Below are 14,119 nucleotides of genomic sequence, written 5' to 3'. Positions count from 1 at the left end.
CAACAGGTGAACAGCTACAGAAGACGTGGTCTATGTCCACAGGACAGAATATTATTCGGCCATGAGAAAAGGCAATCCTGCTCTTTGCAACAACATGGATGAACCCGGAGGGCAGGATGCTAACCGAAGTAAGTCAGACAGGGAGCCTCTGAAGACAACGAACTCATAGAAACAGAGTCGAATGGTGCAGAGTGGGGGCTGGGGGTAGGGGAATGGGGGAGATGTCAAAGGTTACACTTCCAATTATAAGAGGAACAGGTTCTGGGGATGCAATGTACCACATGGCGATTATAATCAGTAACACTGTATTATATACTTAAAGTCGCTAAGAGAGTAGATCTTAAATGCTCTCAGTACAAAAAACAAAAGGTGATGTGTGATGCGATGGGGCACCCTGCAGGTAGTCGAGAAGTCATGGGGGTAATCATTTTGCAACCTGTACGGGTATCAAATCAACACACTGTACACCTCAAGCTTCTACCACGATCTATGTCAATTCCATTTCAACAAAGTTGGAGCATTTCTGAAATAAATAAGTATTTTTAAAAAGGACTGTGACATTTAAGAAGCGCACGTTGGTGGAGTGAAATGCCTTCATCTAACTAATGTTGGCGGATCCCAGCGAGGAGGCTGCTGGCTACTCCCTGCCCAGCCTCTGGACCCTTCCATCTGCCTGTTCTGAGCCAGGAGTCAGCTATTAAACACACGCACAAAGCACTTAGAACAATCCCTGGCTCACAGTACAGCCATATAAATGCCTGTCTTTATCGTCACTGCTATGATTCTGTCTAGCACTTTGCAAGCCTCAGGTGAGAAGTCCTAGTTTTGGTAAAACATCAGCGCATCCTCCTGGGACAAACATCTCTTAGAGTGCTGAACATTAGACAGAAAAAGAATCCCAAGTTTTCTTCCAGATGTTTGAGGAGGAGAATGTAAAGATGCCTTGGTAAGTCCCTGAAATGTCCCCTCACTAACCTCCCTCCTTGGGCCACGGACTGGATGGACACACGGCCTCCCCCCGCCCCACACTGCCTTGCTGTGTGTCGCTGCTTTTAGAAACCACATTCGGTGGCTACCCACTTCCTCCTGCAGTCCCCACGCTGGTGCTTCCCTTAGAAACCGCTTCGGGCCCTCTAGCTTCACGTGGCCCATGCTGGGACCCACCCCACGAACAAGGTGAGTCATCATGTTCTCTCCCTATCGGATCCCCGGTCCAGCCCCAAGACAGCCATTCGCCCAGATCCCTGCTACCTTGCGGTTAAGGTGGACTCCCAGAATGAAAAGTAAGAGAGAATATTCCAACTTCACTGCAAACACATGACCACCCATGACACTGAGAGATGGGCAGGTGCAGAGCGGGGGCTGAGGGAAACCTGGCTGAGAGAAGGAAACCGTCCCCAGTGAATCCTAGTAAGCGTGGGGTCGCCCCGAAAGGGGCACACTTCGAAACAATGACTTTCATCCATGCAGCTAAGTTAGCTCTGGGGGTTCAAGGCCAACCCCCGAGGTCTGAAAAGGGGAGGGCTAGGAAGTTGTCACCAGCTAAGTGCAGATTCCAGGGTCACAGGAACGCAAGGAAATGTTGCCGACGGACGACACAAGAGCCCCATCGGTAGCCAGCAGCCAACTCACTATGTCTTTCGAGCATATCCAATTCCTAATAGAGAATATAGTGGCAGAGCGCGGTGTAAAGGGAAACAACCCCCAAGTACCAGTGTGCAACTCTGTCACCAAGCCAAAGAACAATTAATTACTCATCGGGAAGACTCAAGAGAGACACATCTCCAGCTCGCGACTGCTTAATCAATGCTCCTGCTCTTTATCCAGCGAAAGCGTTAATTTCCTCCTGAACACTCCTCTCCCACCCAAAGCCCCCCATGCACATGCGTGTGCACAGGCGCCCCCCATCCTCTCCCCGCCCCCCGCCCCGCACTCATTCACACACAGTGCTTTCTGCCCGGTCCGCTCTGTCTTCCAAGAAGAAAGGGTGTTAAAACACTCCATGCATCATTTTTTGGTGACAACTTCCTAAACTCAGAGTGCTTGGCCTCTGCATGCTTAATCTCCCCGGTGCACGTCGGACTTCTCGAATTAGGTGCACCCAGAGACCGCAGTGACAAGTCTCTGCCCAGAGAGCACTCACGTTGGTAGAGTCCCTCTGCGTTTGATAGGCAAGAACCTGGTAAGCTTTTGCAACCTCACGCTCAAAACGTATTTAAGTCAATTTCTTAAATTTAAGAAAGCGTGTGAGCACGGCATTAAATATGAATGGTGCCCCACATACGCACCGATCTCCCCCCTCCTAGTGACTGGAAAGAGATCAGTGCTTTTATGAAATTCAAAGGACTGGTAAAGAAGATTTTTAATAATACAGCTGAGCCTTCTGTGAATATTTTATTAAGTTCTTGTACACCCTGGTTCACTAGTAAAAATAACATGTGAGAATATTGGCATATTTTATCTTCCATTATTATTGAAGGAGATTAAGAAAAAAAGTCTCGGGGGGTGCTTGGGTGGCTCAGTGGGTTAAGCCTCTGCTTTCAGCTCAGGTCATGATCTCAGGGTCCTGGGATCGAGCCCCACGTCAGGCTCTCTGCTCAGTGCCCCCCGCCCCCCTGCCTTTCTGCCTACTTGTGATCTCTGTCAAATAAATAAATAAAATCTTAAAAAAAAAGTCTCGGGATTTGTCCCTTTTCCCTCTCTCTCTCTCTCTCTCATATTTGTTTTCACTGAAAGGCCTTGGTCATTGTCAACCCATTTTGAAAAATTGAGATTTCATTTTATGGGAAATAATTTGGGAATGCCCCTTCTTCCACAGTGGAAAAAAAAAAGTCCTTACATCCTGGGGCTTATAATTCAAGGGGGAGTACTCAATTTTTGCCCTAGGTAGGTGCACACATTACCACGGGACCCAGCGGCAGGGGGGCATTCTCCAGATTTTTCTCCCAGTTATACCCACAGGCACTGTAAGGACTTTAGGTCTGTCTAGACAGACAAAAGGAAAGGTCCCTCAGAACCCAAAGGAAAACCAGGAAGAAACAGGATGATGCTCATGCACTCAAAAACCACCTCACATCCCATAAACCTGACCTCCAGTCCTCTTGGAGAGAGAAAATTGGCTTGATCTAGTGCAATTTTTTTTCTAAATCAGAAACTCTATAAGCCAGATTGTGCCCCTTTCCCTCTGAAATCTTAGCATTTTGTGAGCCCACCAGCTGGCTTGGGGACCTTTGGTTTTGTGGGGAGTGGTCATGCTACTGGGTGAATGTGGCGGAACTGGTGGGGGGGCTGAACTGTGAGGGGGACAGGGAGCCAGGGAAAGTCACATAATAGACACAACACAACTCTAGACTCTAGATGGCGGCCCCTCACTGATCATGTCTCCTTCGGTATTTCCTCGGTGCTGGGTGACTGTAGACTCATACCTCATTTCATCCTCACTACAGTCCTGTGAGGTAGGCACAGGTGGCAGTGACTACTGATTCTTCCAACTCCATTTCCCCTTCCTTCGTACTCCTGGAACCCCGGGAACACGTCCACTTGGGGGACTGTATGAGTTGGCTATTGCCGCGTAACAAATAAGTCCAAAACTCAGCACTGAAAACAGCATTTTGGGTCTGTGGGCCAGTTCTGTGGGCTTTCTTGAACAGGTAGCTCAAAAAGTTGCAGTCAAGGTGTCCACCAGGGCTGTAGTCATCTGACGGTCCGACCAGGAGGATGTTCTTCCAAGTTCACTCATGAGACTGGTGGACTGAAGGCCTCTGGACCTTGCAACCTGTTGGCCAGAAGCATTGGTTCCTTGCCACGTGGGCTTCTCCGTAGGTCAGCTCACATGGCAGCTGGATTTCCTCAGAGCAAGAGAGGGCATCCAAGGCAGAAGCCACCATCTTTTTGTAACCTAATCTCAGAAGTGACCTCCCTTCACTTTGGCCAGAGTCTATTGATGAGAAGGAAGTTACAAGGTCTAGCTCACACTCAGGGGAAGAGGATCATACAAGGGAGTGAACGCCAGGAGGCAGGGATGATTGGGGCCATTTTTACTTATATTTTAATTTATGTATTTAGTTAGGAGGCTCCACACCCACTGTGGAGCCCAACACGGGGCTTGAGCCCACCACCCTGAGATCAAGACCTGAGCTGAGATCAGGAGTCTGACATTTAACCAACTGAGCCTCCCAGGAGACCAGGAAGTGGAAGTTTTATGGTGGACTTCTGGGGTGGCTTCTAAAAAGGTGAGTCAGGATGTATTTCCTCTTTCTTGCAGACTGGAATGTAATGGCTGGAGCTCTGGCAGCCACCTTAGACCATGTGTTGACCTTTGGAATGGAAGCTAGCACAGACAGACTGAAGGCGTCCAAGTCCATGATTTCACGGACCCATCCTACTTGCCTGCCTGACTTGGATGTCTTTTTTGTTGGTTTGTTTTGTTTTTTTTGTATATATCCTTTTCCTCTTTTTTAAGTAGGCTCCATGCCCAGTGTGGGACTTGAACCCACGACCCCACAATCAAGAGTCAATGGCTCTACAAACTAAGCCAGCCAGGCGCCCCTATATCCTTATTCTTAATTAAATTTTTAAAAATCTGATTTGAGTTAAAATATGCATAACATAAAATTTCCCATCTTAGTTATTTTTCAGTGTCTGGTGCAGTGGTATTAAATACATTCACACTGTCAAGCAGCCATCACCACCATCCATCCCCAAGACTCTTCTCATCTTACAAATCTGAAACTCTGTTCCCACTGCATACTAACTCCCCATTTACCCTCTCCCCAGCCCCTGGCACCCAACATCCTCAGATGTCTTTTACATGAGTGTTCCAAACCACAGCATTCAGACCTCTGCTGCTCACAACTGAACTGGTTTCCAACACTGCAGCATTATGATCCCCATTGTACAGAGCAGAAAACTGAGGTTCATAAGCACATAGAACTTATACAAGGCCCAAAGCAAGTAACTAGTGGAGCCTGGGCTTGACTTCTATTTTGTTTCATGACAAAACATGTCATTTTCCCAATGCTTCTAGAGAAGGATCGGTGGAGGGAAATGATCTGAAACCCTTGCCCCATCTTGTAGACAGTTTTCACCACGTGAAGTCAAACAGGAGACAGGAGTGGTATGATCACAGTCCCTTTGCTAGGTGGCAAGCAGGGATGGTTGGTTTTATGCATCGTGTTCCCCGTCTCTCCTGTGGGGACACTCAGCAAGGAACACCATGAACCGAGTTTGGTTGATGTTTTGGGAGATGTTCCCAATTTCAGAAAAAGCGATAGAGAAGGTTGGAAAGAGCAAAAAGTCTGACCAACAGATGGTCCGTGTTTGAAGCCAGTGGCCCAGGCTGCGGGCCCTGTGCCATAACGCCCTCTTGGCCCAGGGACAGGCAGACTCAAACGCTCGGAGGCACAAGGCCACGTCTTCTGGAGAAAATTCTCATCAGACCCCCACGAGAATTTGAGGGAAGGCTCTGGCTGACCCGGGGCATGCCCGAAGCAGGGAACTCCATTTCAAACCCCACGACCTGCCAGACAAAGCAGCCTTCCGTCAACTCAACATCTCCACGGCCTTTTCTTGGGTAAGAACTTTCTCCTCCTTTCTTTTGCTCTCGCCCTGTTAATGAACCTTCCTGGATGGATGGAGAAGGAGGACTTGCCATCAGCCTATCAATGAGCTGTAGGTCGATGGGAGCTGCCCCAGGGGCTCGAAAGCCTTGACTTTCTCAAGCGAAGCCGCACCTGTCTGTTTTACTCTTTGCATCGGTCCTCTGTGAGTCTGCACACTGGCGGGCTATTTTCACGGACCGTGGGGTCCTTCCTGTACCGAAATATTCCCCGTCTCGGTCACGGCTTCCAAGGCGGCAAGGGACAGACACATAACTCTGTGTCTGAAGGGGGAGGGAAGGTGGCTCAGTGATGGACCTCACTGGAAGGGAGGGGGTGGATCCCCGCATCAGTAGCAAATGGATCTAGGATCCCCGTGAAGCCGTCTATATTCACTCTCAAACTGGGCTGTCCTTCTCCACTATTCCAAATGGGTTTTCCCTGGACACAGGAAAACAGTTGCGGGCAGCTCCAATCACGTTCTTGCAGCACAGGGTCCCAAACAGGCAGGGGACTCTTCCCAGGGACGCCACTTCCCAGGGAGCGATTGGCCCATCTCGGCGGGGCGGGGCGGGGGGGGGCACTCTGCCTGGCAGGGCCAGGGTCATGTGCCCACCTCCTGTGCCCTGCTAGGAGGGAGGGGAGCTGTGAAAGGTGGGTCCTACCAGAAGTACAGGACAGCTCAAAGAAATGGGGTGCTTCCAGGAAAAAAAATAAAAAAAGCAACCTGTTTCTGGATCAGTCCAACATTGCCAATCCGGGGAGGAAGGTTTGCGCACGTTTGCAAAACCAAGTGCCCTTCCCGCCCCGAATGGCCGCAGAAGGACCTCTCAACATGCCGCCACTCCTGAACCAGGCCAGGGGCTCACTCCTCCTACCCGTCTTTGTTTGCATGGGGGACTTTTATTTTTTTAAGATTTTATTTATTTATTTGACAGACAAGGCAGAGAGGCAGGCAGAGAGAGAGGAGGAAGCAGGCTTCCCGGGGAGCAGAGAGCCTGATGTGGGGCTCGATCCCAGGACACTGGGATCATGACCTGAGCGGAAGGCAGAGGCTTTAACCCACAGATCCACCCAGGCGCCCCTCTTTTTTTTTTTTTTTAAGATTTTATGTATTCATTTGAGAGAGGGAGAGCATAAGCAGGGGGAAGGGCAGAGGGAGAGGGAGAAGCAAACTCCCTGCTGAGCAGGGAGCCCTATGCGATGTGGGGCTCAATTCCAGGACCCCGGGATCATGCCCTGAGCCGAAGCCAGACACTTAATGACGGAGCCACCCAGGCACCGCTGTCTGTGAGGGGATCTTAACCACCAGCTATGCAGGTCCCCGGGACAGATCCTGGCATTGTCTCTGCAGGCCGCCCCAACTACGGCTGGGCTTTGTCTGTTGGCAGAGAGGGAAACCCCCGTCCGGTCCCCACCTAAGCCTTCCAACAGCTGTCCTGTGCCCTCTGAAGATAGAGGAGCTGCCTGTAAGCTGCTAATTCCAGATGACATGCAACCTTTCCACTCCCTCCACTAACTCTAACACCAAGCCCCTCTGGGGCATCCACAGCTCCTGGGCACGAGGAGAAAAGAGAGGAAGGTGGAGACCCCATCCACCTCCTGTGGGCAGAAGGGGCAAGCAGGTCCGATTTGCCTGATGGATCCGGTTCTAGCTGAAGAGACATGGGGTCTACACTCATTATGGTTTTTCCCCCCCAAACTGCTGGGGCCAATGGGTAAAGGGCCCCTTTCCGGGGAGCCCTAGACCCCCACTGCAGCTGGCCGGGGGTCTGGGGCAGGAGGATGTTGAGGACAACCCAGATGGCGCTCAGGCCTGGCTTCTCCATGGTGATGGGCAGCTGATCGACCCTGACCGTGGTCACTGCCGCTCCCTCAGTCTCCTAAGACAGTGGCCTCTGTGCCTAAGAGAGGAGCCAGATGAGTGTGGAACACGGAGGTGGCGGCGGCGGCAGGCTTCCAGGGTCAGGATGGACCTCAGGAGTCCATCCTGCCTCATTTCCTTCTTTTGTGATCAGATCCTAACTCCGAGAGGCTGTAGGCTGGTATTTTAAAGGAGGGTCTGCAGACCACCTCTCTGAGCGGTCCTGCCTTTGATCCCTGCCAAGGTCTGAGTTTTCCCTCTAGGCTCGCTCCCTCCCGCTGCTCGCTCTACCCTATTTTCTTAGCCTTGTCACCCCCCGGAAGGCAAAGCCCAGAATGAACACAGCGAAGAGGAGCTGGTCCTGCAGACCCGGGGGCAGACGACAGCCCCATTGGGCGTCCAGGAGCTGACTTGAAACCTTCCACGGATGGGCCCCACGTTGCCCCCGGGGGCCCATGTGGGACAGTGAAGCCGCAGCTCTGCCCAAGACTTCGCTTTTCAATGGGGAGCTTTTCTCACTTTCTGTCCTCGGTGCTGGGAGGCCGGAGGGAAGCCGAGGGAGAGGGGCCGAGCCTTCCCAAGTCCCCACTACAGCCCCCTTCCTCTGCGGAGGGGACTTCGCTTCCAGAATTGAGCCATTTCTCGGCCCATCGGTCTATTTTCTGCAGCAGGACTGGCTGCCCCGTGCCAAGGCTTCTCACCACAAATAGAACCTCGGAAAGGGCTCGCGGGTTTCCTCTCACATTTCAGCCGGCTTCCCTTCCATGGCCCCAACAGGGACTATTTGGCGTCTCTTCTGTTTTGCTGTGACTGCAGGCACCTCTCGAGGCTCTCCGCGGGGATGCCTCCAGGGCAGCCTGGCTTCTCCGCTCTGGCCTGGGGCACAGCCCACTGCCACTCCCGGCAGTTGGCAGGAAGCAGCCAGAGCGCCAGCGTGGGTCCCAAGCTGTAGGCTCACCCCTCAGTCAGATGGTGAAGGATGAAGCACCAGCGCCTCCACTGGGTGTCCCTGTCCCCTCCGGCCCCCGCCCTCCCAAGCGCCTCGGGCTCCCACCAGTCCTTGGAGACAGGATTGGAAAGCTCGTTGCATGAATTATCATAGAACTCAAGTGATCTACCACCGAGACACCGGCCAGGGGATGTCTGCTGTTGAGACACTCTAGAAGCCATCCCGAAGAGATAGTGGGAAATAAACCATCACCCCACTAACCTGCGAGGGCCGGTCAACCAGGCCAGAGCGACATGTGCCCCAGATCAGCTTCGCTGTGTCAAAGCACAATGCTGACCAGAAGCAGGGGAAAGCCACTTCTCGAGACACTCACTACAGAGCCTCAGAAGATTCCAGAACAAATACAAACCCAATCATCTGAAAGACTCCTTCTCTCAAGCCCTGGGGCCCTGGAGAGCTCGGTCTCCGGCTCACAGGCTGGGTTCAAATTTTAGTTCTACCACTTACAAGCTGTGTGACCGTAGGCTGTTTCTAAAGTGCATGAAGCCTTCCTTTTCCCCTCCCAGGGGAACAAAAGGGATAATAATAATAATAATAATAATAATACTGCACCTGGTACATAATAAACCTCTAAGTACTAATAACAAGTGCCTACAAGAGCCAGACCCTTAACGTGAGAGTAACATATTCCACGTGGTTCAATTACGCACCTAAAGATGCAAACCAGCTAAAAGATGATGACGTCTAACACAAACAAGAGATGGAAGTGACCTTGCCCTTGGATAAGCTCCCAGCCCCCACCGATTTGGTTTATAAAGTGTGTGCATTTCCCTTGCAGTTGACGGGGCTTTCCCCAGATCCCTGGTTCCCAGACCTGAGAGGGCACCAGAAATAGCTGGAGGGCTTGTTTCCAGACAGCTGGGCCCCGCCCCTGGAGTTTGTGACTCAGTAGGACTGGGGTGAGGTCCAAGAATTTGCATTTCTAACAAGTTCTCAGGTGATGCAGATGCCCCTGGGAACACCGAGCTTCAAAGACCAGGGACCAGGGCGTGTCTTCCTGCTCTGGGCCTCCCCAGGGCTTTGTAAGTGGAATGCTTGGCTGGCACTCAGGTGGGTGGCCGTTTTGGACACCGCTGCTTCGAATGTGGACGCCTCTGGTAGGATCCCCAAATGGAAATCGCTTTGTCCCCACGTAGGCAGAGCCTTTATGATGCTTCTGTTCCCGGATGCTGTAATCTCCCTTCCAGGAAGCTGTCCCCTGAGAAGTTGCCTAAGATACGGACAAAGTCTTATGATCACCGGTGGCTTTGAGGAAGACGAGGTGACACGTCTGTGGAGAAGTCTCTATTCCTGGAGCTGGGGATGGACGGAGGAGGGGTGAAAAGTGGGGATAATCTGGCCGCACCCCAGTGCCCTGACTCTGGGTGCATACAGGCCATGCATGGATGAGACGGCCACCCCAAGTCCCTTGGCACGTGTACAGCCGTCATTTCTTTATCCTCCTTTCACGTGACGCCCTTCATAAGGACATACAGCAGGGTCAAGCCTTGGCTAGGCACATGGGCACTGAAGTCAGACATCCTGGGGTTTGAATTCCAGCTCTACCATGTCAGGGCAAGTCACCCAGCTGGCCTGGACCTCCGGTTTATCTTCAGGGGAACATAAGGCACCTACCTACATGTCCAGACATCACGAAGCCCTTAGAAGAAAGGATGTTCCTCATACACATGTCCCGTTACTATTACAGAAAACCAGACTGGGGTAGGAAGAAAATTTACTTTCAAAAAGCCAGAACTGAATCCTCGAGGAGGAGCTGACTTTGAAATGGAAAGTTCTGGAGAGCAGGGCTTATGTGTTTCCAAGGGGGAGACTCTTGGTTCTTCCTGTGTAAGTGAATGATGGCAGCCAGATGGGCAAAGACCTGTTATCTGGGAGGGGTTGGCAGGGGTCCAGTCTGACCCACGGGAGACTGAAACTGAGCGGCCGTCCTGGTCCTGGTGGGTAAGCTCGGGTCTGGGTGATCCCCCCGGTGCAGACGCTGAGCCTCATGGTGAGCTGCCTCCCCTGTGTGGTTTCTCAAGCCCGGCTGCCCGTGGTAAGGCTTCCAAGTCTAAGTGGGAGGGAGTGGATGTTCAAGGGAGGGGACAGCGAAGGCTCTGAGGCTCCATGAGGCGGAGGGCGCTTTAGTTCACTCCCCACCAAGAGTAGGTGCAGCTGGACCATGCAGAATGCTAGGGTTGGTAAAACCAAAACATCCCCAAGGAACCTCCATTCCCCCCATAGACACAGCCTTTGAACGCCGACACAGCCTAAGCTCCTGGGGCCACAATCATCTGTCAAGGTGACTTGTAGGCACGGCGCCCCATTCCACGAACGGAGGACCAGCTGCCGGGTCCGATCGGCTCTTCCTGAGTCAAAGGAACAGTGCTGGGTTTCCAGATTCTGCGGGTTGAGAGTAAGAGGCCGGGCCCACGGGGCTCCTGTGTGTGCATGAGTCACACACACACACACAGGCCAGGTTCTCTGGCTCCAAGCTTTCTGGTCTAATATTTCCCTGCGTTCTCACTTAAAAGAAACAGGCAGGGAGGAGGTTCGATCTTCTGTCTTATGAAACACAATTTACAGCACACCGCCCCCCCCCCAATGGGGGGAGTTATTTCTCTTAAATCATCCCTTCTTTTTTGACAGAAATGTCTTATCTAAACCATTTCCATCTTAAACGCCCCTCTCAGCTTTCGGGAATGTTCTCCGCAGGCACAGCCACACCGACCAGGTCCACTGTCCAGCTGAAAGCCAAGGCGCCAAGAGTCCAGCAGCAGAAGAGAGACTGAACTGCTCTCATCAGAGACCAGATGACTCAGGAGGACAGGGTGGCCCACAGCCCCGGGGAAACACGGCCTGGCCTCCACGTATCGCATTTCCCCTCCTCGTCAAAATCAGACGCATCGATTTACCCCATGAATCATGGGGGAAAAAAAAGATTTCAATTGAAGTCATGAAACTTAAGTCGTGAGATTAAAAAAAAAAAAATCATCCGAAAAGATGGCACTATTTTTAACACTTACTAGTTTCCCGGGTCAGGAGAGAGTGGCCCGGCCTCAGCAGGAACCAAGGGTCAGGGTATGTTCCCCTCCGCGTCAAGGGAAGGGCGTACGCAGAAAGGATGGGCCCCTCTCTATGCTGCTGTTCGGCCAGAGTTAAGAGCTCCCTTTAAAAGTACACACTGGGGGACACCTGGGTGACTCAGTTGGTTAAGCCACTGCCTTCAGCTCAGGTCATGATCCCAGGGTCCTGGGATCGAGTCCCACATCAGGCTCCTTGTCCAGCAGGGAGCCTGCTTCTCTCTCTGTCTCTGCCTGCCACTCTGCAAGCTTGTGCTCGTTCTATGACAAATAAATAAATAAAATCTTAAAAAACAAAATAAAAAAACACACAAAAAAAGTACACACACTGGGAAGCCAGAGTGGCTCAGCCAAGTGTCTGACATCTGCTCAGGTCATGATCTCGGGGTCCCGGGATCGAGCCCCGTGTTGGGCTCAGTGGAGAGGCTGCTTGAGGATTCTCTCTCCCCTCTGCTCCTCCCCCCACTCTCCCTAAAATAAATAAGTAAATCTTTAAAAAAAAGATAGAACAATAAAAGCACACACCCTAAGACCCACCCTTGCTATTAGGTCAACAGATTTTTGCGCAAGTCACCAAAGCAATCCAATTGGAAAGGTCTTCACAAATGGTTCTGGAGTAGTGGATATCCACGTGGATTAAAGGGACTTCAACTTCCGCCTCACGCCTTACAAGTAAAAATTAGCTCAACGTAGATCACAGACTGACTCATGAGCCCTGGAACTCTAACGCTTCTACCGGAAACATGAAAGATACCCTGGGATAACGTGGGAGTTTCTTAGAAAGGACAGAAATACGGCACGGCATCCCTGTGGACGGGTCCCAAGAAGAAAGGGAAAAAATGCACAAAACAGACTTCGTTAAAACTAAAATTCACAGGACGCCTGGGTGGCTCAGTTGGTTAAGGGTCTGCTTTTGGCTCAGGTCATGATCCCAGGACCCTGGGATCGAGCCCCCCGTTGAGGTGGGGGGGTGTCCCTGCTCAGTGGGGAGTCTGCTTATCCCTCTGCCTGCTGTTCCCTCTGCTCGTGCAATCTTAAAAAAAAAAAAAAAGAAAGAAAGAAAACTAAAATTCTGCCCTGTGAAAAATACTGTTAAGAAAATAAACAAGTTTCCGGGAGGTTGGATCCTGAATGTTTTCTCACCACCAAAAAAAAAAAAAAGTGATCCTGTGGTGTGATGATCCTATTGACTATCACTCTCGTGGTTATTTTGTTACAGTGTATGAGTGTATCAGGTTAACACACTGTACGTGTTAAACTTCCATCATGCTATATGGCAATTGTATCTCAGTGAAGCCTAGAAGGAAAAAAAAAAGCCGGTCAGAGTGGGACTAAACGTTTGCAAAGTCATTGTCAGACAAAGGTGTCTGAAAATATAATGAACACCTACAACTTAATAACAGAGACACGACCCAATAAAATGCAGGCGGGAGAAATGAACAGGTAATTCATAGAAGCGTACGTACAAATGGCCAGTAAGCACATCATCATCCATCATCACGGAAATGCAAAGGGAAACTGCAGTGCGATACAGTGTACACCCACCAGGAGGGCTACAGACCTACGACACCACTACTGGAACCCTCCCGTGTTGCTGGCGAGAGTGGAAACCATATGACCACTTTAGAAAGAGACCTGGGAGTTTCTAGCATGTCCCCAGCAGGTTTATTCACAGTAGCCCCATACTGGGAACAGCCCAAGTGTCCACCAGCTGGGAGAATGGATAAACAGACTGTGGTTTATGCACACAGGGACACCAAAAAAAAAGAGAACTTCTGACACACACAAGCATGAGTGAGTCTCAAAAACATCGTGCTGAAAGAAAGAGGCCTCACCAGAGAGCATGCACTTCATGATTCTATTTCCATGAAGTTCTAGAACAGGTCAGACTCATGAAGCGAAAAACATGCATGATGGCTGCCCCTGGGAGGTGGCAGTGGGGTTGGGGTTGACTGCAAAGAGGCAGAGGAGAATATTCTGGGGGGTGATGGTTTTGTTCTATATCTTGATAGTTCAGTTGCATTTGTCAGAACTTCTTAATTGGTACACTTAAGATTTAAGCATTTCGCTATACATTTTATCGCCATGGAGCACCATCAATAAATACACACTAAACTCTGGCTAACAGCATGCATGCTTAAGTAGGTAGTAAGGGAGGGTGCCCATGTTTACGACTCCCTTAGAAATACATCACAGGGGCGCCTGTGTGGCTCAGTGGGTTAAACCTCTGCCTTCGGCTCAGGTCATGATCCCAGTGTCCTGGGATGGAGCCCCGCATCAGGCTCTCTGCTCAGCGGGGAGCCTGCTTCCCTTCCTCTCCCTCTGCCTGCCTCTCTGCCTACTTGTGATCTTTGTCAAATAAATAAATAAAATCTTAAAAAAAAAATACATCACAAGCTGGGCTGAATTGACGATGGAGAGATGGCTGGTTAAGTAATGGTACAAATACAGCAAAATGGGGGCTATGCAATCGGCGGGGGGCTGGTAAATGGGTGTTCACTGTTCGCTGAACAATCCTTACAACTTCTCTGCATGTTTGAAACTTTTCACAATAAAATATTGGGGGGGGGGTGAATTCAAAGTGATA

This window comes from Martes martes (genome assembly GCF_963455335.1).
Source record: "Martes martes genome assembly, chromosome: 18".
In the NCBI taxonomy this organism is placed as follows: Eukaryota; Metazoa; Chordata; class Mammalia; order Carnivora; family Mustelidae; genus Martes; species Martes martes.
The sequence above is the reverse complement of the archived record's forward strand: the minus strand, read 5'-3'. Positions refer to the sequence as shown.